Source organism: Lonchura striata, chromosome 1 (assembly GCF_050655825.1).
Source record: "Lonchura striata isolate lonStrDom1 chromosome 1, ASM5065582v1, whole genome shotgun sequence".
Taxonomy (NCBI): domain Eukaryota; kingdom Metazoa; phylum Chordata; class Aves; order Passeriformes; family Estrildidae; genus Lonchura; species Lonchura striata.
Window position 1 is genome coordinate 2030630 of NC_140703.1, and position 25578 is coordinate 2056207.

The window sequence follows — 25578 nt, forward strand, 5'->3', positions numbered from 1 at the left end:
TTTAAAAGATGTGTAGATGTGGCAGTAAGGGACAAGGTTTAGTGGTGGACTTGGCCGTGCTGGGCTAATGGTTGGACATGATAATGTGTAAAGGTCTTTTCCAACCTAAAAGATTCTATGATTTTAGTTCTATGCTCTTTCTGAAAGTCTTCAACATTTAAGGAAACATGATGAAAAAATCACAAAGCTGAAAGCAAGGTCTATGAGGAAGGGAGCAAGGATATACTTTGGATGTTCTCTCAAGACAATTTTGAACTGAGAAACAGTGATGAGCAGGAGGATTCTGTTTTGGAGGGGAAAAAAAAAACCATGCTTATTCTTTTATTTCCTGTAATCCAGATCAAAATTTGTAATGACCTGAATGTTCAGACTTAGGCTGAAAGCAAACCCAAGTAGTGAGGTGGAAATGCATTTTTCTGTGGGGTTTCCTTGTATGTAAAAGCAGAAAGTTTGAGGTGATGCTTGGCATGCAAAGCAGAAAGCAGAAACAAGCTGTGAAGGGGGCAAGAGTCACGAGATGCCTGAGCATGGGCTTGCTGAAACTCTAGAACTGGAAGAATAAAAAGTGGAGGTGCTTCATGCTCTGCATGGGGTGATCCCAGCAGGCTGTAAAGTCTTGATTAAAAGGTTGCTGCAAAATGAGACGTGAAAGGGTGGATCTATGCACACTAAAGAAAACTTTAAAAACCATGGTTAGAATGAAAAAGAAACGAATCCACATACTTGGATTAGGAATAGGATTTTCTGCAGTTTCCCAGACAATGCTGGCATCATGTGGCCACTTTACTTAGCTTGCCTTGTACTAAAATATTTCTGAAAAATCCTTGCTTTCTCAGCATCATTCTGATTGGGATTCCTAAAGAAAAAAAAATAAAAAAGCTCATGAACACACAGAGTTAAATGCTCAGGGACACCGGGGATGTCCCGTGCAGGGCTAAGAGCTGGGCTCACTGATCCTTCCAACTCAGAATATTCTGTGACTGGTAAACTCAGCTGCTTGCCTTGCCTGGATGTCCTGACACTATCTCCATCTTCTGGAAGACACGAGGAGTCTTCAGTTTGGGGTCTTTTACTTCCTGACCACTGAGCATGTTTTTAAAGTGATCAGCCAGCCTCTTTTAACACACAGGACAGATTTTAGTTCTGCTCGACTTTTGAATCTAAATGAGAGGAAGAAATTTCCATGTGCATGGCAGGCTGTGATGGGAGTATTTTCCAATGTGGGGACGTTTGTAAGGAGGGGGAACAATGTTAAAGGACAGAAGGTTGGCAGGGAGGGAAAGAAAATGAAACAACAATTCCAAACAGGAAGAATGGGGACAACAGGAGAAGTGAAGCTCGTTTTTGAAAGACCAGGAGCAGGAGGGATGATGCAGGGCCCAGGGCATACCTACACAAGGAAAAAGGAGTGAGAACAAGGAGGAGAGCTGCAGTGATGCTTTTCATGTGCTCTCTGCAAAGGAGCAACATCCTGTTTAAGGATCTTAGAGGAGTCTTATGTGACTGCTGGGAGAGAAAAACTGCGCATGCAATTCTGAGTTGAGCTGATTAGTTTAAAAAATCAGGCTATATGGGAGTATTTTTCCATCAATACTGCTGGTATTTTGAAGAACAGAAACTTGAGTAGAATAGCACCTAATGCTACGTGAAGTAGAATCCTCTTGCACTGCCCAGGTTCAAAAAACTTTGCAGAAGTGCTTCTGGAGCTCAAGTGAACAATGCTTGGGTAGAGTGGCTTTAATCAATGATACTAGCAGCTTATTAACATGCATCTCAAGTCAGCTGGCAGCAACAGAAGCTGGTTGGGGGAGTTCCCCTTTGAAGTTCTGTACATCCAGATAAAATGGAAAACTTGGCAAAAAGCATAAACAGTTGGCAAAGTGTTTCAGCTTGTGTAAGAGATGATACAGCAATATTGAATTTATCATAAGACAGAGCAAATTAATAATTGCACACAAGTACAAATGTATGAGGTAGTGGTGCATCCTTGTATATATTTCTGTACTTATAAACACTTGCGTGTATATATATGCACAGAGACATTCTTATGAATTTAAAAAAAAAAATCTCATAAAAAAGAAATGGAAGTATAAAATGTAAAATAAATGATAGAGCTGTCCAAGCTTGTAAAACCAAAGTCTCAGTCACAAATAAGTGCATTGAGTCTGGATGCCTGATAGCAGCAAGTGGAAAGTCAGTTCCTAGGAAACACGTGCCTCCCTCCAAAGTACACAGTGCTTGTTCTGTAAATGCAGATATTTCTTTAAATAAATATTGACTATAATTATGGTGCTGTCTTAATGGCTTTAATGCGTTTAGGTGACATGAAATCTTTAATCTGAATTGACTGAGATTTAATGTTTAATCTTCTTCAGACTTGTTGCTCTTTGTTAAGATATCTAGCTTGGATTCTGACAAAACTTCAGCTGGGAGTAGGATACAAAATTCTGTAATTCTTGCTAATAGAGTTACTTGGACATCTGCCTTGGGTAGTATAAAACAGATGGTTAAATGTTTTTGCATCTAGGTGACAATTCAAAGCAGATCGCTAAATTTCTTCCTTTATCATTTGGAATATAACTGCAGTTTCCTGGGAAAGGTTTCTTTATCTAGAGTAGACCCAGGAAAATCAGACTGATTGAATACAGTACTGCAGATCCATTAATGCAGGCTCTGCCTTTCTGTGGTAATACTTTTCTGCAGCTTCTATCCAAAAAGGAAGACACTTTTATTTATTTGGCTATATGTGGTTAAATATAAGGAGTAATATATGCACATACCTATTCTGTGTGAGGCTTGGTAGGCCATTTGTTCATAAAGACTGCTCTTCCAGCTCTTATTCTTAGAAGTTTTCATGAAAAGACGAAAAAGGTGCGTGCTGTTTTGTGCTCTTTCAGTGCAATCTTAATCAGAAGACTGTCTGCATTGTTAAAAGTTGTTGGGCTGGATAAAAATTGAACTCTCCAGCATGCAGAGGTTTTACTGTCAGGAGTATGACTTACTGGAAGCTATTAAATACATTTTCCTGAGTGTTTTGAAAGGGTACAAATGGCTGAAAAAGGAAAATTAGAAAATAAGTGTGGCTGGGGAGAAGAGAACAGGCTCTTCTGCTTAAATGTGGAGCTGGGGAAAGGGTGAGATTTTGGTAGATTATGCTTTCTCTAACTGTAGCTTTGCCTTCTCAGTCCTCCTGGTTTGAAGAATTAGAAATTAATTCCTTTATGTTTTAGAGGCTTTTGCACAGCTCTGTGGGTGAAACTGGGATGTGTCATTTACAATGACCTAAATCATTCTGGGCCACAATATTCCTGATGTCTGTGCAGTTTTAGCAGAGCCACAGAGAGCAACCCCTGGCCTGTGGAAGTGAGGTGCACCTTTCCAAGGCAAACAGGCTCACGCCTCTTCTGCCACAGAATGAAACTTCCTTTTGTGGTGAAAGAAAAATAATGAGCTGGTCGAGGGTTTTTCTAAAGTGTCACTTCCCTGTTTCACTCTGGTTCCTCAGTGGGGGCAGAGCAAGGAACAGCTTAAGATACCATCAAACACGCTAGCAAGGCATGCTTTATCTTCTCCAGAATATTGTCTGTGAGCATGCCTTGCAGGGAGACTGACATATCACATGCACTGTAAAAGCACCTGCCAGAAATGGGCAGTATTAAAATATTTGTTGTTGTTGATTTCAAATCTAAGTCTATTTTCTAGGAAAGAATGAAACCATGCTATATGTTTTAATATTTTTTCCTTTTCGAGGGGAGGAAGGAGGATACCTTCTTAGCTGATTCTGGTCACGGTTTCCTACCTAGTTTGTTAAAGATTTAAAGCCTTAGGGGGCATGCCTCCAAGTATCCTTGGTGACAGAAGTCAATAGGAAGGTTTCAGCCTTAATTTTTGAATGAGACACGTCACAAGAAGTAGAGTCCAGACTGAGTAATCAGCTCAAATGCCCCATGGAAAATTTGACTGAACTGGAAATGATGTCAGATTCCCCCATTAACTAAACTATTATTTCCTTAAACTTCTAAACAGGTCATCACCCTGGCAGTGGTAAAAAAAAAAAAAAAAAGGCAAACCAAAAAATCCCTAAGCCCTAGAGAAACCAGGATTTCTAAGACTGCATTGCTGCAGGAATTGTGGGTTTTACTTTTTGGGGAAGAGTGGATAGACGTGGTAGAAATTGGAGATCAAAGCAATCTTTAAGGATAACTTTGTGTCTGCATCCAGGCTGGATGCCCTGCTTTCCTGGCTGTATCTGTTGCCACTCAGAGCGAGGACAGGCAGGGAGGAAGGTGGTGCTTGGTGAAGCCCATGGGAAGGGAGCAGCCCTGCTGGAATCCAGGTGAGCATCAGCAGGAAGGAGAGCTGCACTGGCTCAGGCTGGCACTGCGAGTGCTGCCTGCTCAGAGGGAGACATGAACAGTGAGATAACCCCAGCTCTGGCACGTGGGGAACAAAGGGGTCTTGAGGCACCTGTGGGACCTCCAGCAGCCATTTACAGAGGCTGACGGTTTTAGCTCTCCTTTGGGAGGCAGAGGCTGCAGAAACACGATGCCTGTCTGTTTTTTGGGGGCAGAGGAGCAGGCAGGTGTGGGGCTTGGGCCAGCTGCTCCTGGCATCCCTCCTGGCATCCCTGCTGGCATCCCTCCTGCTTGCCTTGCCTGGCCTCTGTGGCACTGCAGGCTGATGGAGCAGCTTGCAGGGTTGTTGGAACTCAAAATGTCTCTCAGACATTTTTAGAGGTTCCAGGCCTTGGTCAGAAGCATTTTAGACCCTGGCAGGCAGCTGCAAACAGCTGTGATTTTGAGTTTGAGCCATAGAATGAGTTACCAACTTTGGGGGTGGAACAAGCAGTCACAAAGGGTTAGATAGGATAGTAAAAGTAGTTACAAAACAGAGGGGAAATTTTTTTAGTATTGTACAGGGGGGTTTAGCAGCTGTCCAGGGGGGTTTTTACTTTGTCCATGGGGGTCAGAAGTTCTAAGATGGAGGAAAGTGGGCTGATCCTGTTCTTCCTCCTTCTTCTTCCTTGCCTCCATGTTCTTGGTGATGCTGGCACTTATGGATTGATTTAGAGTAGAAAAGCACCTTGTAACATAGGTAGTAGGTATTGGGGGAAAACTGTAAACATATAACATGTAATGTACCATATAAAAGACAGCAGCAGCCCTGGTGGGGAGAGAAGAAGACAGCAGACAGAGAGGATGTCAGGGTGTGTGTGTGCCTCTGCCTGAGCTGTGAGCAAACCACAGCAGCCCCAGAAGAAAATCTTTTAGATAACTCACAATAAACTGCCTTGAGACCAAACAACAGAGACTGCTGAGCCTTTCTTTGGAAGCTCGGGTTGGGGAGAGACTTTTCCACCACATGGAGCCCCAGAGCAAGCCCGGGGTTCTCACAGCAGGGCTGCTCTGTAAATGTAAAATGTGTGCCAAAGCAACCTGAGGGAAAGAGTGTGGGAGCTGTGCCTCGGTGGTGAGGCTTGGGAATAAAACCAGGTCATTCCACAAAGGGCAGCAGGTGTTTTATGGAATTCTTATGGAATCCTGGCTGCAGATGGACTTGGTGCTGTTGGAAAGTAATTGGAGGGAAAGTTCAGTATCAAAAAAAAACCACCCCACCCTGTTTTTTCTGGTAGAGACACATAGGATTTTTTCTGCTAAATACATCCTTTCTCCTTTCCCTTCTCTAGCTGTGTTTCTACCTCATTCTGACCTTGCAATATCTTTAATATCTTAAAGTTTTCTTTTGTATCCTTGCCATGGCATGTGCTCTTTTGAGCAAGTCACTGTGAGCTTTGTAGGCATTGTTGCTTGTTCTCCACACAATTGCTCTGCTGCAGTGAGGCTTCTGAAACTGAATTTGTTTGCTGCTGTTCTCTTTCACAAATATTTATTATAAGATATATCAAGGCTGTAATGAGACTTTTAAATTTAAGAGGTGGAGTGGGTAATGGAACATGTGAGACATGGAGCTCTTTTAACATCTCTGAAAGAAATCTGGATATTTTGTGTCTCTAAATGTTTTGCCTTGGTATGCTTGAGCTGTCTGTAATTTATAATCAATTCAACCCTTCCAGCATTTTTAATGAGAAAAAATACCCCTAATCTATAGCAATAGCTTCAAAATAGTGTATCTTACCCTGGTAATAAAAACATTCTACAATATTTTAATCTAGTATTATGGAATACTCTTGGGTATTTTTTTAAATGAACATAAGGCCTGAATGCTGGGAGATGCTCCATGAAAACAAATTGTATTATTAATCAAACCAAAACACAGAATTCCTCACATAGTGATTTTAAAATGCCCAAGACAGTCTTTAATTGAAATGTTACAGAAAATAACAGACTGAGAAACTGTGTGCTTGTTGTTTAATTAACTTTACAATATATGTTCGGAAGCTTGTTAGATGGATCAAAATGTAACTATAGGATGTATGAGTGTGTTGGCAACATAAATTCATTTATGTGTTGTCCAATAATAAATTTCAACTTAGATTAATAAGCACCTTCTTAATTAACAGTCTTCCCTTGTTGCATGCAGAAATGGCTGATGCTAAGTGCCATTTCCATTCACTGGCTCCCATTAATGCCAGCACTTGCTCTTCCTTATGAACATTATCTATCAAACAAAGAAACAGGTTTTAAGAATCATTTTTCTCTCAGCACCTGTCATGGAGTTGATTTTTTTTTTTTTGTTCTCTTATCTAAATCCAGGCTGTATTTTAGCTTTCTGTGGCTGTGAAAAGGGTGCAGGAGATGTAAAGAACTCCCTGGAGGCAGGCACCAGAATGGCCTTCTCCACTTGGTGGTTCTGCTCTGCATCTATTTCAGAAAAGCTACAGGAGGTCATCCAGACTTTGCCAAAAGGTGCAGTAGTCTTTTGCAGTAGTGGTGGGTAGTGGGTGACTGGAGAGGAGCACAAGGACAGGAAAAACCCGTGATGATGCACTCCTGTGGTGTCCAAATCACATTGCTGTGCCTTTGTTCCAGCTGTGGATGTCCACGCTACTGCAAGCTACTTCCAGAATTGTCCTTTTGGGTCAGCAGACGTGCTCTCCCCTCTGCCATCTCAGCAGCTCCAGCCCAGCTCTGCCCTGACATTTTGGTGGTGTCCTCACCACGCCAGCACTGCCTATGGCTGCTGTGGTGGGGCCACAGGACAAGTCAGATATGAGCAGTTTCTTTGCACCTGACAAAGAAACTCTTTTTTAACTTTATAGCCAGTTGTGTGGGATGGATTGTAGTATGGTTCTGGCACCTCTCTAATACCAATATAATATATTAATATAGCATGGCCTGGGTTAGACAGAACCATAAAGTTCATCTTGTTCCAAACCCCGCACTGGACCAGGTTTTCAATCCCCCATCCAACCTGCCACTGAACACTTCTAGGGATGGAGGGTCTCCAGCTCCTCTGAGTAACCTGTTCCAGTGCCTCAGCAGGCTCATTGAAAATCAATTCTTCCTCAGCTCTAATCTAAACCTACCATTAAAGCCCTGTCCTGTCACTGCGTGCCCTTGTAGGAAGTTCCTCTCCAGGTGTCTCGTGGGCCCCTCAGATCTGAAAGTCTGTGATGAGGCCACCTCAGAGCACTGCTGAGCATTGTTAAACAAAGGAGGATTGAGCTGGAATAGATGTAAGGAAGACTTTTTTAAAATGAGGGTGGTAAACCACTGTAATGGCTTGTCAGAGAGGTGGTAAATGCCATTCCTGGAAACATCAAAGGTCAGGTTGGACAGGGCTCTGGGCACCCTCATCTAGCTGAAAAAGTCCTTGCTTCTTACTTCAGGTAGGTTGGATTAGATAGTCTTTAAAAGCTCTTTTCAACCTAAACTATTCTATGATGCACCCCAAAAAAGCAAGGGAGGATGGTGAGCAATAATCTTGCTCCTATTCAAATACCATTTGATATCTGAAGCAATGTTTAGGACCACGTCCCTGCTGCTTTATTCCAGCAGGGCCCCCCTCTAAAAAAGTGTCTTACCCACACTCACCCACAGAATTTGGGTCAGGGCTGTCCCAGAATCCCTGACAGGACACCCGTGGGGGTTGCTGGGCTGGGGGAGGGAGGTGCTCTCAGGACACAGGGTGGTGGTATCACTCACTGGTGATAACAGTGAGGGCAGGCAAAGGTTTTCCTCTCATCTCAGCCACCTGAGCCAGGTGCATAGCAGTGTTATCCTGCCATACCCAGAGCTGCCTCTGCTTTGTATCTTCTGTGAGCCATGAAGCCCTGCTTTTAGTGGGAAGGGTCCTGTCTCTGTTGGTGCCAAGGGAGCTGAGTGTGGCCCCGTGTGGGCTGCAAACATCAGCCTGAGAGCCAGGGCTGCTTTCTGCCTGCTGATCTGCCTTGCTGCTTTGTCTGCAAATCTGGGAAAGAAAACCACCAGCAGGGAGCTGGATAAATGGGCTGCTTGCTCTCGTGCACCTGGCCAGGTGAGGTCCAGCAGCACTGAGGGCATCAGGACTGCACTAACAGATGTGCCACAGCTGGATCTCACTGCCACAGCACTGGGACTTTTGTTGAATATACAGCAGAAGCTTTCAGTAACCTGAAAGCTGCAATAGATGAGAATGTTTAGACAAGGACAAAGTAAATATTAGACCACAGTAGTTGTAATTTATTAATATTTACTTCTCTAATTTGCCCAGCTCTGTTGTAAGGTCTTTGACCCTCTGAAGTTTCTTAGCAGCAGGCATCTGTTTTGGGTGTCAGAGGATGTAGTCTCAAAATCTCCAGCCCATCTCACTTAGTCTGTAGCATGTTCTGCTGTGCTCCACAAGAGAGCAGAAGCAAAACTGCTCACTCGGAGTGTATTAGGAATGAAAGGAAGCCCTAGCCCAACAGGATGCATTCCCTGAAGGACAGATTTAAATCATAAGCAATAACCATGCTACCAATCTCCTTATTTGTTTATCTGCTATCTTTCCTTTTAATCCCAAGCAGTATAAGCATCTAGCAGATAAGGCAAATCAAGTGGCATTTCCATTTTGCTTTTAGTTTCTGGGGGCTTTGTGCTTGGGGAATATGTTTCCCACCTTTCATAGCACCCTGCAACAGATGTGTTCACCTGTGCTTGCCCAAAACTTTGATGTCTTGACATTGCAGAAAGTTATTCCTAGTGCCTGTTAAGTACAAAACATTCTTTGCAGTAAGAAACTTTCACAATTCTGTACTTCTGATCTGTGGTACTGACTCACAAATATGAGCAAACTGTAAAATTGTGCTGGAGAGAAGTGAGCCTGCCCTGGACATCCATCATGCCCCTGACTCAGATGTTATTTCCCTCTGAGGTGTCTGGCCCTGCTTCAGCCGTGACTCAAACGTTTGTGGCACTGAACAGCACAAATAACAGCCTGGCCTGCTGGGGAAAGCTGCAGCTGGCACTGATTATGATATATTAGTGTGCTTAATATAAAAACAGTTTGATTTTTTTTAAATCACTTTTTTCTACTTGTCTAATAGGGACATGGATGCTCTCACTGGTGAGGTTAGGCACCCTTGGAGAAAGGTGATGTGAGAATGCTCTGAAAAAGTACAGCTTTTGCCTTTTTTTGTTTCTTCTTCCTGTTTGAGAACGCAGTAAAGGCTTCAGCTGCTTTCTCTTTAGACAGAATCTGTCTCATCTCTGCTTTTTAAAGCTGTGCCAAGAAAAAGAACTTTTTGGGGTTTGCCTGAAAAATGCAGTAGAAACCATCTTCATGTTAATATCTGCAAACTGTTATTTTTCTTTGCAATGAGACTGGGAAATGGGTGATGTCTCAGATAACCCTGGAAAGATATAGCTGGCAAAAGCTGGCTTGAGTGAAATTGCTAAGCTGCATTTCAGCCACAAAAATCTTCCCTAACTGATTCCTACAGAGCTTGTGAGGCTGACCGTGAAGAATCATGTTTTTTTCGTATGTGTAAACAGCATTTGGAATAAAAAAAGTATTCAAATGACTGACTAAAATATGTCAGTGACTGGCAAACTGGAAAAACTGCCTTCCTGTCTGGCCTCCCTGCTTTTCCTGGTGGACAGGCTGTGCCCTCAGCACCTCGTGGGAGCAAATGCAGCTCGGGAGAGGCAGGGTGGGGTCAGCTTTATCCTGCATGGATAGAGCTGGGGATCACTCTGGGGCTGGGAAAAGGATCTGTGCAAGGGACAGGATAGGAAATAGAGACAACACAGGCAAGCAGACCTTGGTTTGAGCAGTGTTTTCTAGTCTATCTGCTCCTCACAGGCATCAACTTAATATGAACTTATTTTATAGCAAGAAGCTATAGTGCCTTTGAAGTCCCTTAACTGAAGAAAGTTTTGTTACATTTGCCTTTTCTCTGCTAGCTCAGATCTTGGTTGTTCTCATCTGCTATTCTAATTTCTATATGAGTGGATGCTTCGGGGAAAGGCAAAAAAATAAAATGAGCACCTTAAAATGTAGTACAAGTGTATAAAGTGTGGAGAGCTGTGTGTGAGAAATGCTTCCTTGTCTGCAAGGGTGATCTGCCTGTGTAGTGAAGCATGAAATTTGGTTATCATCTTATTCCAAACTTTATTGTAGGCTGTGGAGCTGAAAGCATTATTAATGTAAATAAAATGATTCAGCCTTTCCTAGGTAACATAGTACTCTTTAATTTTCAGAGGCAGAGAGTCCTGCAGATTGGTTCTGTGCATCCAAGCTGGCAATTGTTATTCACCCCACAACTTGCTTTTGCAGTAGTTAAGGGATAAGGGACCCACAGAAGGTCTCATGTTCTGACCCAATGCATATAAAACTGAATGCTTTCAGAGACAGTGTTTTTGGTGTTTTTTCTTTTTTCTTTTTTTCCTTTTATATTTTTTCCTTTTTTCTTTTTTCTTCTTTATTTTCTTTTCTTTTCTTTCTTTTTTCCTTTTTTTCCTTTTTTCTTTTTTTCTTTTTTATTCTTTTTCCCCCTTTTTATCTTTTTTCTTTTTTATTCTTTTTTCCTCTTTTTTCTTTTTTTTAAATTTTTTCTTTTTTATTATTTTTTCTCATTTTTTTTCTTTTTTTTTCCAATTTTTTTTCTTTCCTCTTTTTTTTCGCTTTTTTCGCTTTTTTCGCTTTTTTCGCTTTTTTCGCTTTTTTCGCTTTTTTCGCTTTTTTCGCTTTTTTCGCTTTTTTCGCTTTTTTCGCTTTTTTCGCTTTTTTCGCTTTTTTCGCTTTTTTCGCTTTTTTCGCTTTTTTCGCTTTTTTCGCTTTTTTCGCTTTTTTCGCTTTTTTCGCCCTTTTTTTTTTCTTGTTTCTTTTCTTTCTTTTTTCTTTTTTTTTTATTTTTTCCTTTTTTATTATTTTTTTCCTTTTTTTATTCTTTTTCCCCTTTCCTCCCTTTATTTCCCTTTCCCCCCTTTTTTTCCTCTTTTTTTTCTTTTTTTTTTTTAAATTTCTTTTTTCTTTTGTTGTCTCTGTGTGCTGCTCTCTTTACAACCGAACCCCTTGCGTGCCTGGTCCGAAGCGCTCCTTCTGTCCTGGCAGAGCAGACACGACCAGTGGATGGTGGTGCGGCTGTCCGGGTGTTTCGGCGCCCGCAGCCCGGCGGCCGCGCCAGGGATGAGCGGGGAGCCGGCCCTGCAGATGGCAGCAGAAGAGCGCTGGAGGCAGAGCCCTCTGCTCAGCCATCCTCCACCGAGTCCTCTGCGAGGCTGAAAAGCGAGGCAGTGAATCCAGAAACTCAAGCCATGTGCAGAGGTGTTGGAGTGCTGTGCTTTGCTGACAAAAAATAGCACTTCGGAAGAAAGTGAACTGTAAAGAGGCAAAAATCCTTAAATGCAAAGTGCATTCTAATAATGTATTGCAAGGTGATGTCCTCTCAGCGTGTCCTGTTCTTGTCCTGAGTAAATAGTGACAAAAGAAGCTGTTGGTTCCTATCATGGGGTTCTTAATTGTGGTTCTGATGAGTGCTCTGGTTCCCAGACTGAGCTCAGGGGTGCCTTTGGCAAAGAGAAACAGAGTGCCCATACAGACTGGGAGAGACCTGCTTCCAGAATGCTCCAACTTAATATTTAACAATTTCTCCCTTGAGACACGAGACCAGGAGCCCTCAGACAGAGAAAGAAGTGAAGTCACATCATGGCTCTTTGTTGAGTAGCAGGGGCTGTTGCTGCTGCAGCTGAAGGGGAATTGCAAAAGCTGTAGGACTCTCAAAATTCCTTGTCCTCACTGCTGTTCTCCTGTATGTGTTACAAGGTGGGAGGCTTCAGCTCAGAATTTCCACCACTTCCAGGGTGAAGCTTATTCTGGGAAATCTTCAGCCAGCTGCTGGAGCTAGTTATGTGTTGCTACAGGACACGAGAAAGCACAACACGAGCCACTGCAATGGCAAGGTAAAAAAGAAGGTTTATTTCTTGATTCTAACTTTTTATACTTTTCCAAAGGTGACAGTGGATTGGAGAGTGAATGGGCCACCTCTCCAATGACATTGGACAAACCACCAGTACATCAACTTCTTCCACCCCTATGAAGGAATGCAAAACAATAGGTTGTTAATAGAAAATGTGTGGGAAAGTTTTCTAACAGAATGTAAACTCAGAAGGCTTTAGAAAATCCTAAGAATCAGGGTGACAGTTATGAGCCTGTTGTGCATGGTTAGCTTCTGTGCCAGGATCTTGCTCTGGGTGTCTGTTATGATTATTTATTATTGTGGGTGAATGTAATCATTCTAGAAGGCTGAAGAGGCCATTTACTGTATATAATAATGGCTGATTTTATTTGTTGGTATGTTTTACTGTTATTAAAAGCCCTCCCAGCAATGGATCTAGTGTTATGGTATCAATCAAAATAAGACTGCTATGAGAAAAGGTTATTGCCCATGCAACACAGCTCTTCTGCAGCAGTATTTTTATTATGTATTTTTATACACATGCAGGTGGTAGTACATAACCTCTGGAAAATGTGCAATTAAACAGAGTACTTGCACTCTTTTCAGAAATCATAGTAATATGCCAATTTTGTCTGCAGTCGTGTTTCTGGTAGTGGTTTCTTACAATCACCATAATAATTGAAAAAATGGGCAACGTTCTATATAATGGGGTTTATTGGGCATGTTGAGCAGTAATACACAGCTCAGTGAACCTGTGTGTAGCCAAGTAACTGTAAGGTGTGGCTGCAGTACCTGCTGGCTTGAAAACAAGCTAAAAATGCTTTAAGCATAAGGGTCAGCAGGATGGGTGCTTGGCTTCATGTTTATCACCTGCCCTGTTGACCTCTAAAGCACCAGACAGGCAGCTGGAAGGGTATATTCCCCCCCAAATATTTGCTTTAAATAACAAAAAGCTTCATCTAGCTCCTGACAGTTTGCAGCACTGTCAAGTCAAAATAGTCAAGTACTTCTAGCCAGATGAAATGTGGTGATCTCTGCAGTGCCATTGGCACTGGTTGCCTGATCCAAACTGGTTTGATACCCAAGGCTGTCACAGTACCAGTGTGTAGGAGCAAACAGAGTGGGTCCCAGTACAAAACTTCATCTGTGGTATGAGAAAGGTAGGGTTTAAACCTGTAGGTTTGGCTTGGATAGAAATTGGAAAAAAGAACTGTCTCAGAATAGTACCTGTTGCTTAAAGGATGTCGCCAGACGTCACCTGAAGTATTTTGTGGTTGATCTTGATCTGTGTTGCTTAAAATATGATTTTGAGAGAATTACATCTGCAGTGGTCACAGCACTTCTTGGCACAAGAAATATCTGGATTTGAAATTTAGTTCTGACAAAGGATTCCAAAATTTTGTGTTAGGGTAGCAGATCAGCAGAAAGGACAGAAGGTAGGTCCCACTGTGCATTAGCTGGAAGTCAGACACTTCTCCTGGAAGTTGACCTCGTCTCAAGGATCCATACATCCAGAGATGCTGGCTGTGTTCTGTGCTCAGTAGCTGTTCCAAGCACTGGACCACCCTAGGCCATGCAAGGGAAATCACACTGAAACCATTGCTTTGTCACAAAAAATCTTAAGATTTTAATTCTTTGAGCTCAGCTTTTTGCCTCTGTTAAAAGTGGCCATCAGTTGGTGAGGAGAGGGGAGTGGCTGACTTGTTGTGGATTGAATGGAGCATTAAGGGAGTGACCTTTGCAAGATTGTTTTCAGAAATATTTCTGAAGTAATATTCCCGTCTTTGTCCCTTTCATTTTAGACCCTGGGCTTGCAATACACTCCTTGAATGCTCTCAGGAGCTTAGTTTTCATGCTGCATGTCCCTGTAGCCTGGCATGCAATGCAAGAACTCTGTCTTAGCTGGGATTTTGTTGTTGAGGTGTGTCTGCAAGTTCAGGCACTGTTGTCTGGAAAAAACAATACTGGCAATTTCTAGCAAAGTATAGAGGCTGGCACTGAGGCAAGGAACATTGGAGTTTCTTTCTGGCCATAAAGTTTTGTAAACAATGAGACTTCCCTGTGTATTCAGTATTTCCAGAAGACCTCGGGGTGACTCCTTTGTTCTACCTCTCCCTGCACAGCATCTTTGTTCAGGACCACTGCAGGAGTGGAGGTTACAAAAGGTGGAGAAGAACTTTGAAATCGTGTGGGCCATCTTGTGAAGACAGAATGAACTCTCTGAGCCAGAGAAGTGTGTTTTAGATTAAGACAGCAATACAACAGGTACAGAGATGAATGGAAATGAAATTCACAGCATTTACAGTGGTTTGCCACCAGAATGGGAGAACTAAGTGAGCCTGGAAAGTGTGTTCTGGAGCCTATACCACTGAGAAGTTACAGAAGATAGTAATTGAGTGTACTAGTGCTGGATTTTAAATTTCCTGGGCTCAAAAGAACTGCAGGTAGCTAGGAAATAAAAAATAGCTTGAGAAACCAGGAAAATCATGTGTAATAGAGAGAAATAGCATAGAATAGAAGGGAAAGAGAAAAATATAACTCAACAGAACAAGCATGAGATACTTTGCTTAAGCAGGAACAATGAATTGCACAGAAGCAGGATGGGGGAGTAACTCAGTGGGTGTAACTCGGGGGGGGAGTAAATCTGGTCTCCCCTACAAAAGAAGAGGCGGGCAATGGTAATTTATCACAAATAGCATATGCATCAGTAGTGTTATGACACTAAGAAAAGAGGCAAATATGTTACTAAAGTGTATAACAGGCAGGATTATGGTCAATGAGATGTGCTGAGCAGACACACTGCTTCCCACTGCTGTCCTGGCCCTGCTGGAGTTGTGTGTGGAGGGTTCAGGTGTGATCTCCTGGGGAGGCCCCAGCAGAGAGCTCAGCCAGCTGGCACACATAACCTGTGGCAGGTCAGAGCAAACTGATGGTGTTTGGCTCAGAAAATGGCATTCCTCTGTAGGGTGCTGTAGAGAGGGGCAGTGATGTGTTCCCTGTCCCTGTGGTGGGTGCAGGGAGACCTGATGGAGCTGAATTGCTGCCTTTAGTTTAGGCAAAGTGTCAGGGAAAATCTGTGGTGGTTAAGATGGAAAGGATGGCAAGAGGGACTCGGAGAGCACACTCAGCATCTGGGGGTATTCAAGAACAGAGTATGCACCCCTGTCAAGAGTGACACCAGGAACCCATGATCTCCCTGTTATTTGGGTGCCTCTATAATTTGTTATTGGAGCGCTGTCTCCATCTTTCATCATTTTTAGGGCTTGTTGGATATTCCCATTTGGAAATACACCTCCACCCCGTGCAATCCATCCCTTTGGCAGCCAGCTGCCTGGAGCTGCTGGCTGCCCTTTCCCAGCCCGAGTTTGGGAGTGCCACGGAGGGAAAGCCAGGCTGCTGCCTGGCAGGGAAGAGCCAGGAGAAGCTTCCCGAGGCAGGGATGTGCTGGGCTCTGTGCTGGCAGGAGTGCTCAATCAGTAAGAGAAATGTGAAAAATGCAGATTGAATGATGGGCTCTTTGCAAATACTGAATTGGATAATAGGTGTGTTATGGAGGGTTCTTTTGTAATACTGCATTAATCGTTTTTAAGTAGTGTGTTAAATATAGTTTTAAGTTATAACAGAATGTTAAAATAGAAACTGTGCCATGTAAGATATTTTTTCCTAGCTCAAGAAAGTGATAAGATAATCAAGAAACTCTTCACACAGAGATAACAGTGACAGGACACCTAAAGAATTACAGCCTCCTTATGGGAAAAGACAAACATCCTTCCACCTTCTCTCCATCTTTATGGAACCACCAGGATTAAAGGGAAGAAGTTGACAAAACCCAGACAAATTCTTAATTTGCAAGGAATTTATGCATCATTTTTGAGATATATGAATGTGCAATAGGTTATTGCTTTTAAAGTTATTCTTTGTTCACAAGGCGTGGTTTTGGCAGCTTCGTGCCCCAAAATATCCAGATGTCCATAATTCTTTGCTTTTTATTGTCTTGTATTGTCCTAATCCTAATTGTCCAAATTTTTATTACTCTAATTTTATTACTATTTTTATAACTATTTTTTCAGTAAGAAACTTTTAAATTTTTAAAAAAACAAGTGATTGGCATTTTTCACATGAAGGTTTGCTGATTTCAATCAGTTATTGTTCACTTTCCAAGCCTTGGAAAGCAGGAGCATGATCCCCTGGTCATCCTTCACAGCCCTATTTTTTTTTTTTTTTATTTTCTTGAAGATCCAAAGTTCATTATGAATGCCAGTCCTGTTTTTCCAATTAGCTGTCCAGCCTCTGAGTATTACATAGCTGTCACTTTAGGTACTTGAGCACCTTTTCATACCTTCATGTTTTAGACTTTTTCTGTTCTCTTGAGAATGAAATTTGAAGCATCCCTTAGATTCTGAGACCTTCCCTAAGAATTTGAGAACTTAGTCACTGACAGAGTAAACTTGCCCTGTTCACTGGCCACCTCTGCTCTGAATTCTTAATACTGAGTGCTTGAGCAGCTGAGCATGTGACAATTTCAAATGCAATGTGACATGGTTAACTCTTATTGCTCAAAATTAGGAGAAGATGCACTTTTGTGTAAGCCCCTTCAAGTCCTATCACCTTCTGAGGAGCTGGGAGCAAATCCTCAGGATTTATGGTGTTTTGCTTTGTTGGGAAGAACATTTGGGATGCACTCCAGGTCTCTGAGAGCAGGATTCTGCATGGCTGAAAGACCTTTTGGTTTGACTGCAAACTGGTCCCACGCTGCCAAGAGATCTGCAAACTGTGTCATCCCTCTTGTTCCCTGCAAATGAAAGGAAGCATTTTGCTATTAATTCACTTTCAACTATACTTAAAATGAATAATAACAATCTCATTAAGGGCTGACAAACCTGTCTATTTTAGAAACTTTTTTTTAACAAGGGATGATTTGAATTTCCATAGATAAATTAGGTGCTAGCCTTGAGTAAGTACAAATTTGTAGATAATTAAAATCGGGATTAGTGAGAGAAGAGGTGAAAAATGGGGGTCAGATGCAAACCATCATGGGTCAGCACTGTCAGTTTTGCTCTTGCATTTTTGTGCTGCTCAAAAAATGGTTTTTGATTCTGCTGGTTAGAACAGGTTTTTAATAGTTTGGTGAACTGAGCTACTCATTTCTAAACAGGGCCTTATCTCGGTGACAGTGATAAATTCTCTCACTTAAGTGAAATTTGCAGACTAAAAGGTTTAAATATATACCGAGTGTCCTTCCAGCTTTATGGAAATGATCCACAGACACCTAAAATAGGTGCAAGGAGTTCAATTTAGTCTAGGAAATATATACATTTTTTTTAATAGGGGGATATATTCCTTAATAATGGATAAATTCCTTAATTTGGGATTTCCTTATGGATGGTGCTTTAAGTGTTAATGTCTGTTTCTTGTGCTCATTGCCTATCTTATCTCTTGGTAGCCATTTTGTATGGGTGATAAAATGGGGATTCAGCTCAATGTGCTTTGAAATGGAACTGTTATTCTTGGAGTATAGTAAAGTGCTTGAGGTAACATGCAAAATTCATGCAGCTTCATTGTTCAAGGAATGAGATAATCATTTATGAGGAGTGCAGGATTTAGAAGTCCTTTCAACCTCCAGCAGATTGCAGTGGTCCCCAGCTTGAGACCTTTTTGTGATATAGTTAAGGGTAAATGCTGGAAAATATGTTTGCACACTTCTGGTTTGAGCAATGAAGAGCTTTATTTCTCACTGCTGTTGGAGCACCATTCTTACAAGTCTGTACCTAATTACTGCACCATTATAATGCTACTGTCAACCTATAGGTACTAAAAATTTTAAGAGATTTAATCCTTCTTATGGATTTATTTTTGTTACATCAAAAACTATGTGACTTTGTGTTTCAGTGGGAGTTATTTAGTACCATGCAGAAGAGAAGTCTGGGGCAGAGGACTCGCCTGTAATTTAATCTAGGGGGTTTGGAAGAGAATGAGAGCTTAGAAAAAACATCTTGTGCTTTGAGTAACAGAACTTCTAAGCATTGCTGAAATTGAGCCTCGTGTATTGCTCAATACATAACCTGGAAGTAGCCTTTTAGCAGAGGCAGAATTGAAAAAAAGTAAAGACTGGTCACAAAATCTCCCAGCAGATGCGATAGAGGGAGGGGACTGATGGCAAGAAACTTGGCTGTGTTCTCTAGGCAGAAGTGAGGAATGCCTTCATTCCTTGGGGGTTACTTGGCTCTAGACCAACCTGATATTCTTTGAATTCTCTGTAATCACAGAGTCCACAGTGACTCTTCTGGTAACAAGAGATCAGTGAATTCAAGAGACATGTTCAATTTGAATTTTTACTGTTTCCCTTTATGTCATGTATCCCAGAAGTGCAGAAAGGGGCTTGTTGTAAAAGCATGGTCATGTTCCTCTGAAGACCTCAGGAGTACAGCTGGAATTTGGCTGTTTGCTGAGATTTCTTTGGTTATTTTTAGGAGGAGGACATCCATCTTCTGAGGCTTCATCCTCTAGCTTGAAGGGAGTAGGGGGCACTTAAGGTTCTGACAGAGGGTTCATGAACCCTTACAGGGGTAAAAACATGTAACTGTCCTTTGTTTCTAATAGCCACAATTTTTATGGAAAGAAGCTCATTTCTCTTCTGTTTGAAGAGCTGAACCTTTGCTTTAGTTGTCACTTAAACCCAACCAATGAAACAAAACAAAAAAAAAACCAACCAAGCTTCTGCACCCCCCCTATTGCCCCCTCAGTCTCCCCAGTAACTAAAACCCTAAAAATAGAAATGCAGTTTGCCACTGTGGTAACTTGCAGGTTGAAGATGATTGGAGTGGAGAGGGGAAAAACCCCATCACCTGCAGAGCTTCTAGCAATTCATTCATTTTCTTGGAGAAAGTGAATATTTTCCCACAAGATATAGAGGTGTTAAGGAAAGCTCAGTGCTCCACTGCATGTTTCCTAGAGGTATCAGTGACCTGGTTCCTACCTTCTGCAATAATTCAGGATTTTAGATGGGAATCTTCCCCTCTGTCCTTCAGTCCATCACTGTAATGCCTACTGTAGCTGCCAGGTTTCTGCCCCTCCTCATTACTTGGCTGCTCAAGAGGAGGAAACTGTGACTTCCATATTTACAGCTTTGGTGGAAAATAGCTAATTATGGATAGCCATTTGATGTCATTAGAAAAACTGGAATCATATGTAGATATTGCCCTTTTAAGATGTAGCTGAAAAGAAGCCAGGGTACAAAACCAGTAAATTAGGACACTTATTTTTCATCACTTGTCTGGAGTTTCCATGTATTGTGCTGTTTACAGCAGTGTGAGAAAATGAGAGTTAAAAACGGAATATATTTCTCTGTGATGGCACAGTTTGCAATAATTTAAGCATAGCTAAAGTTTCCTGCAAATAAAGAAGAGGTTGAGTCTTAGGAATTTGCTTCTTGTGTTTTAAAATTGCTCCTGCAGTTGTTGTAAGTGCTTGGAAAGCAAGATTACAACATTATTAGAAACTTGTCCCTTGGGGCACATCTTTTATAGTATTACCACTGGGAAAGAGATGGTTGGGAGGGAAACATTTATACTGAAACAGCAAGGTCAAGAGATATTTTTCTAAGTAATACAGTACTGAATGTCCAGCCTGGTGCCCCTTCACTGTCACAAAGAAATCCTTTGGTAGGCAGAGTGCCATTCATTTCCAAAGTGCCCTCTCACCTCCCTTACTTGTGCACTGGAAGTATTTTTCCTTTCTAATTTTACTTAGCCATGAGAGTCTCCAGCTGAACCTATTCAAACATGGGTGTTCTGGTGAACCTGGATGTACTTTTTTGGCTTTTCAGCATTCTCCCCCTGGCCATTTATTGTCACATGGCACCTATGGAGAACTTTCTTCATCTCCCTGACAGTCCATACAAAACAGACTTGCTCTGTTTGCAGCAGCATTCCAGCTGTGAAAGTCTCTAATGGGCTGCAGGATTGAAGAGGAAAGCAGGAAGAGCAGGCTGTGGAGAGGAAGGCAGGTGGTGGGACCTGTCCTTTGGTTTCTGTGATTCTTTGTTAACTTATTTAGGTCTTGTAGCTTTTTTTGGCTGTTGGTGTTTCATTAAATCTGCAGAAAAGGTGCTTGGGGTTCCACAGAGCTACTGTAATTTCCTACCTGCAGATATAAGGATTGGGATCTGTCTTCTCACTCCAAGTGGTTTTTGTTCTGCATCTAAGGAAAATCTGTGGGATATGTGCTGGTTTGCAGTGGACAATGTGATCCTCATTTTTTGTTTTACAGTAAAGTATTCCAGCTTTCTGAGATTAAAACCTTTCCTGACAACCTATTTTGGTTTAAATATCTTTCTACTTATTGGTCTATTTTCTTTCATGAGGGTTGAAAAATCTTTTTGAAGAATTTTTTTGATTCCTTTGCTTATTTAGTTTACTGAACCTTCTGCCCCCAGCCTAGGTGCTGTACAGAAATAGGTATTCTCTCATCAAGTTCTTTCGGGTTTTGTATCTGTGAGGGAGTGTTTTTACCTTTTCCTTGAAACTTCCTAATGCTGAGGTGGTAGAACAGATCAGCATCCCAGAAATGTCAAAACAGATGTAGAGTATCTGGGAGATCTCAGAGTTTTTTCCGCCCTTTCCTCAGTGAAAACATTTTCTAGTTTTAATTATGAGCCCTGGATGTGCATCTTGAGATTTGCAGCATCTGGAGCACGGTGCAATGATTTCTGCTCTGTGAGAGGCATGCAAATAAGCAGCAGCTTAAACTTGCTCCCTTCTGCATGCAGGCTGTCTCCTCAGCCCATACAAATACCTTTGTATATTGTGTCAGTGTAAGATGTATTTTCAGGCTCCCTTAGCTTTCAAGGCAGAGGGAGGGATTCTCTTAGGGGAAAACCTTACATGGCTTCAGTGGTTTGACTTCTTGAATTAAATGAGTATTTTCTAACTGGATAAACTCAAGTGAGTCACACAGCTACATATGAGAGGGGAGGGAAGATTGGCACTGAAATGGTTTGTTTATTGCTAAAACCCATGGCTAATATTCTTCATAGTACCAAGTTTTCACTCCCACTTCCCTGTCCTGTCCATCACTTCATATATTGCCGAGGATAGCTCTAAATGGAACAGCTGTGCCATCTGCCTCCAAGATTATTTCAGTCCTCCCTGTTTTGGGATGAATTTCATAAAGTGTATTGCACATGCAAACATTTAATTGAACAAATGGGAAGCCTCTCCATTTAAGAAAGCTTGCAAATGACAAGTAGTGTCCAATTTCCATTCTAATGGTTACTCTGGGGCTTTAAAATATGTGTGAATTCATCTAGCAGGGGCTGATGGTATATTGGAGGCAGATGGCTTGGTTCTGCAAAGAAGAAATGTAAGTGGCTTTTCCTATAAATCTTATTTTATTTTTGGCAAAGGGTTGACACAATAAAGATGTGACTATTACTGAGAGTGCTCTTTAATAATCATACTACCTTATGTTTTCCCTCAAGAATATAGTTAACTGACTAGAAAAAATGATTCTGAATTTTTATGTTTAACTCTAACAAACAGTTTGGGAACACCCTTTTCTTCCTCTAGGAACAAGACTGAAGAGTGGGCAGGTGATTAAACAAAAGGCAAACACCAGGCCTTGCAGAAACACTGCAACCTCTGGGAAGGTGTTGGACCTTGTGAGAAATTCAGCCCAACCACACTCGATGTCCTTACCTATCTGAGGACCCTAAGACCAAGCCTAGACCTCACCTTCCCTGTAGATTCTCAGATTATTAAGGTAGTTAGGAAGTGGGAAAGCAGAAAATATTTGAATTTTTTCTCTTAAAGCTGTGCTGGTGACCTTTGCTTTAAGCTTCGATGTCTTGCACATCTTCATGCTCACAAAAGCCCAGCTGAGGATTTCTCAGTGGTTTGGCTGGGTGGGCAGGGACAGGAATTGCTGAATGCAATGGAGATGAACATGCCTCTGGCATGAGTAAAGGGGGAAGGTCTTCAGAATTTTGATAGTGCTTGTCTGAATTTGCATTCAATGAATGCATGGAACTTGGATGTCTAATGTAGGTTTAGCTGTTGCCTATGGCTTTGAGACACTTAGGATGGAATAAAACATGAACAAATATAAATTTGTCAGTAAACTTAACTGCACAGATCTTGTTAGCAGGAGCAGGAAGGGTGGACACCCCAGTTTCAGTAACTGAGAATGTCTGCAGGTTTGCCATGAATTTGCTCAAAGCTGCATGGTCATCACACCTTTCTTCTCAAGGTTTACTGAGCTCCACTTCTTCCCTGATATTGGCCCTGCAAAATAAACTCTCATCATTTAGTTTCATTCTAGCTCAGGATTTGGATGTATGCATGGATTTTTTGTGGATTCTGATTGTAAAAATGTTACTCGGATAGTTTAGTGAGCTCTCTATTTGGAAAGCTGTGAACAACTGAGCTCTGGGGTTCTATCATAAAATTAAATGAGAAGAGAGAACTAAATGTGCTACCTATCCCATGGACCAGCACTTGACATTCAATACAAAGAAGACTTGAATTAAATCCTAAAGCTTGCAGTAACTGTTGAAAACCCCACAATAGCTACACACAGCCACCACATTATCCAGCATAAAGTCTAGGCTTATGTGTTTGAATTTGTATACTAATGAATACTCACATATATCTTAAATAGTAAGATATTCTTCTCAGGGCTTCTTTTATAAGAACAGACTGGATTATTGAGTTTTCAAGTGGCATTTTTTTATTTGTTACTTGAGACAAGTTTTACTAGAAAGGAAGACAGACAATGAAACCTTGACAGACTCCTTAACTGGGATAGTTTTGGCAGACACCAAACTAGAGTTCATAAGCATTTTCTGTAGTTCTTTTTCTAACTGTAATAAGCAGGTATTGACTTTGTTGTAATCAGCATCAAGATTCATTGACCAGAGAGGTAAACAGTGGTGAGAGCAAAGCCAGGGTCAATACAATCCTCAAGGGATGGTTAATCTCTGTGGGCTGAAAAGGAAGTCAGTATTGGTAGTATTACATTATTCCAGTGTAAAAATTTTTTATATGCATGCACAAAGGAAAAGAGGAAGGATAATCCAGAAATGTAATGTAGTTATTTCAATGTGTAGCATTCAGGTAATAAAAGTTGATTATTTTACAACTAATAGTATTCTACAAGTAATTTTTTCTTGTGGTGCAGTCTGAATTTGGATCAAAAGCAAATGAAGGCTCTGAGACAAGGTGACAAGCAGATGACACTGCCCAAATGTTTTCTCCATGGGGTGGGCATAACTCTGACAAGTGCTAAATACTGTCCTGTTAATGCAGCAGGCTGTAGGAGTTGCTGTCATTTCTCACTGCAGAGTTACTAAGTGCTTGCTGCTTCTCAGGCTCTAACAGCAAGGCAGGATCTACATTAAAGCTGGCTGGTAAATGGATCTGTGCAGACCAGGTCTTCTGGTCAGTCTTCCTAAACGATTTCCTGACTTTTAACTGAGCCATGGTTTTGAGCAGTGCATGGTTTTTTGACATCTTGCTCCCTGTTTGTCCCCTCCCATGGCCTCTGTTCAGCTCCTCTTCTCTGGTTTATCTCTATCTCAGCTTGGGTAGAAATCTTAGAAACTAGCTTACTTGATGACTATTCCATAGCTTTGAATGCCATGCCATTTGAAAACACTGCTGAGCTTTTGGAGAACTTATTTGGACGGGCTCTTGCAATTCATGATTTGTACAGTACAGCAGTAACACAGCACAAAAGAGCCATGGGCTCACAGGGATGCCCAATAACTGCTTATGAATGCCTGCAAAATGAGAAGTCTTGCCTTTGTCCTAGGGAGGTCATGGTCTGAAGGTGCTTCTGGGCTTCAGAAACAAAAGTAAAGGCATTTTGAGAGCCTCCCTGTAGCACTTTCCCTGCTGCCTGGGTCAGAAATGGGATTTGCCTTCTGATGCAGCACCCTGCCAGCCCTGCTGCTGTGCTTCATGGGTTGCACTTCTTGATGTGCTTTCTGTCAGCTCCTAGACAGCCAGGTAGAGATGGCTTTTCACTAGAAAACAAAGGTGGCTGTTCCTGATTTGTGGTTTGTTATTCCTCTTGTATGGATATAGCAGCTGAAAGTTTCTCTCATTCACTTGGGGAGTAGAAATAAAGTTGTGTGACTTGGGAACCTGCTCAGGCACACTGGATAACAGACAGGGAACAGGAAAAGTGAGCAAGCTCGCAGGCAAACCCTTAGGGTGAATTTCCTTAATATAAATTATTCAGTGAGCAATCTGCAAACAGCAAAGATATTTGTAGAGAATGGATTTGGTTTTGAATGACTCAATAAAGTAAAAATAAGTTTGGAAACACTGGCCCACTTAAAGTAAGTGGACTGACTCTTTTCTCTCAGGATTTCAAAATTCACATGTGTTGGAATCTTGGATGATGAGAATTTTAGACTTTCTGTGCTGAAAGGCACAGACTCTCAATAGAGCTCTGCATTTGACCTGAGGCTGTGGAGAAAACTTCCAAAATTGATTGATAGCACTGGGATTACAGGTGTATAGTTGGTTAGAAGTGTGTAATATCACAGGGTGGGAAACTTAGAGTTTAGGTTTTTAGATTATAGTAATAAATATGAAGCAAGATGGAGGTTTTGGGGCAGAGGCAGAGGCTTTCCAAAAACGAAATGTTGCATCCAATATTGAGAAGTGCAAGGAAAGAGGGTGCTGCTATTTATCTAGATGTGTGTTAGAAACAAATGTAGCTACATAAAAACCCATGAAATAATTGAACTTTTCCATCCAGAGTTAACAGAGCTAAAAAACAGGAGCTGCACAATTGTGGCTAACTTTATTAAACCTAGGGTTTCAAAGAGCTTTGTTGAAAAGAGGAAGAGAAGGAATGATACTTCTGAAAAACATTGAGGGTTTTGGTGTTGTGGTTTGTTTTTTAATATTTTTTTTTAAGAGAGGGGATTGCTTGTTTTCATGTAGCTCTTTGAAGTAGTTTCCTGATGCTCTGCAGACATGGGATTATATCCCAAAATGAAGAAAAAACCCAAAGAACCCTAACACATTTCATCTACTATCATGCTAGGGTTTCTATTGTCTGGCATCTCTATTTAATAGTAGTAATGATAACCTCTCTTACAATTTCTACAGAAATTGGACAATTCCTCTTTCCTGAGGTAGAATTAATTGTATTTTAGGCAAGGAAAAATTGAGCATAATTGTGATTTGTTAAAACACCCACTTTTAGAGAATTCCAACATTAAGGAGTAGATAGATATATTATTGACA

General features: G+C 41.5%; 1 protein-coding gene across 6 annotated transcripts in view; it reads left to right on the forward strand.

Annotated features, from left to right (window-relative positions):
• ZPLD1 (zona pellucida like domain containing 1) overlaps window positions 1–25578 on the forward strand; it is a 99978-nt gene that overhangs the window by 12562 nt on the left and 61838 nt on the right. For 2 of the 6 annotated variants that reach the window (XM_085576116.1, XM_085576169.1), the window contains exons 2-3: window positions 12224–12323; window positions 14443–14584. The exons of 3 other annotated variants lie outside the window; for them this stretch is intronic. The gene's annotated coding sequence lies outside the window, so the exon portion shown is untranslated. The remainder of the gene's footprint in view (window positions 1–12223; window positions 12324–14442; window positions 14585–25578) is intronic. One more of the 6 variants, XM_085576212.1, reaches the window with a different exon arrangement.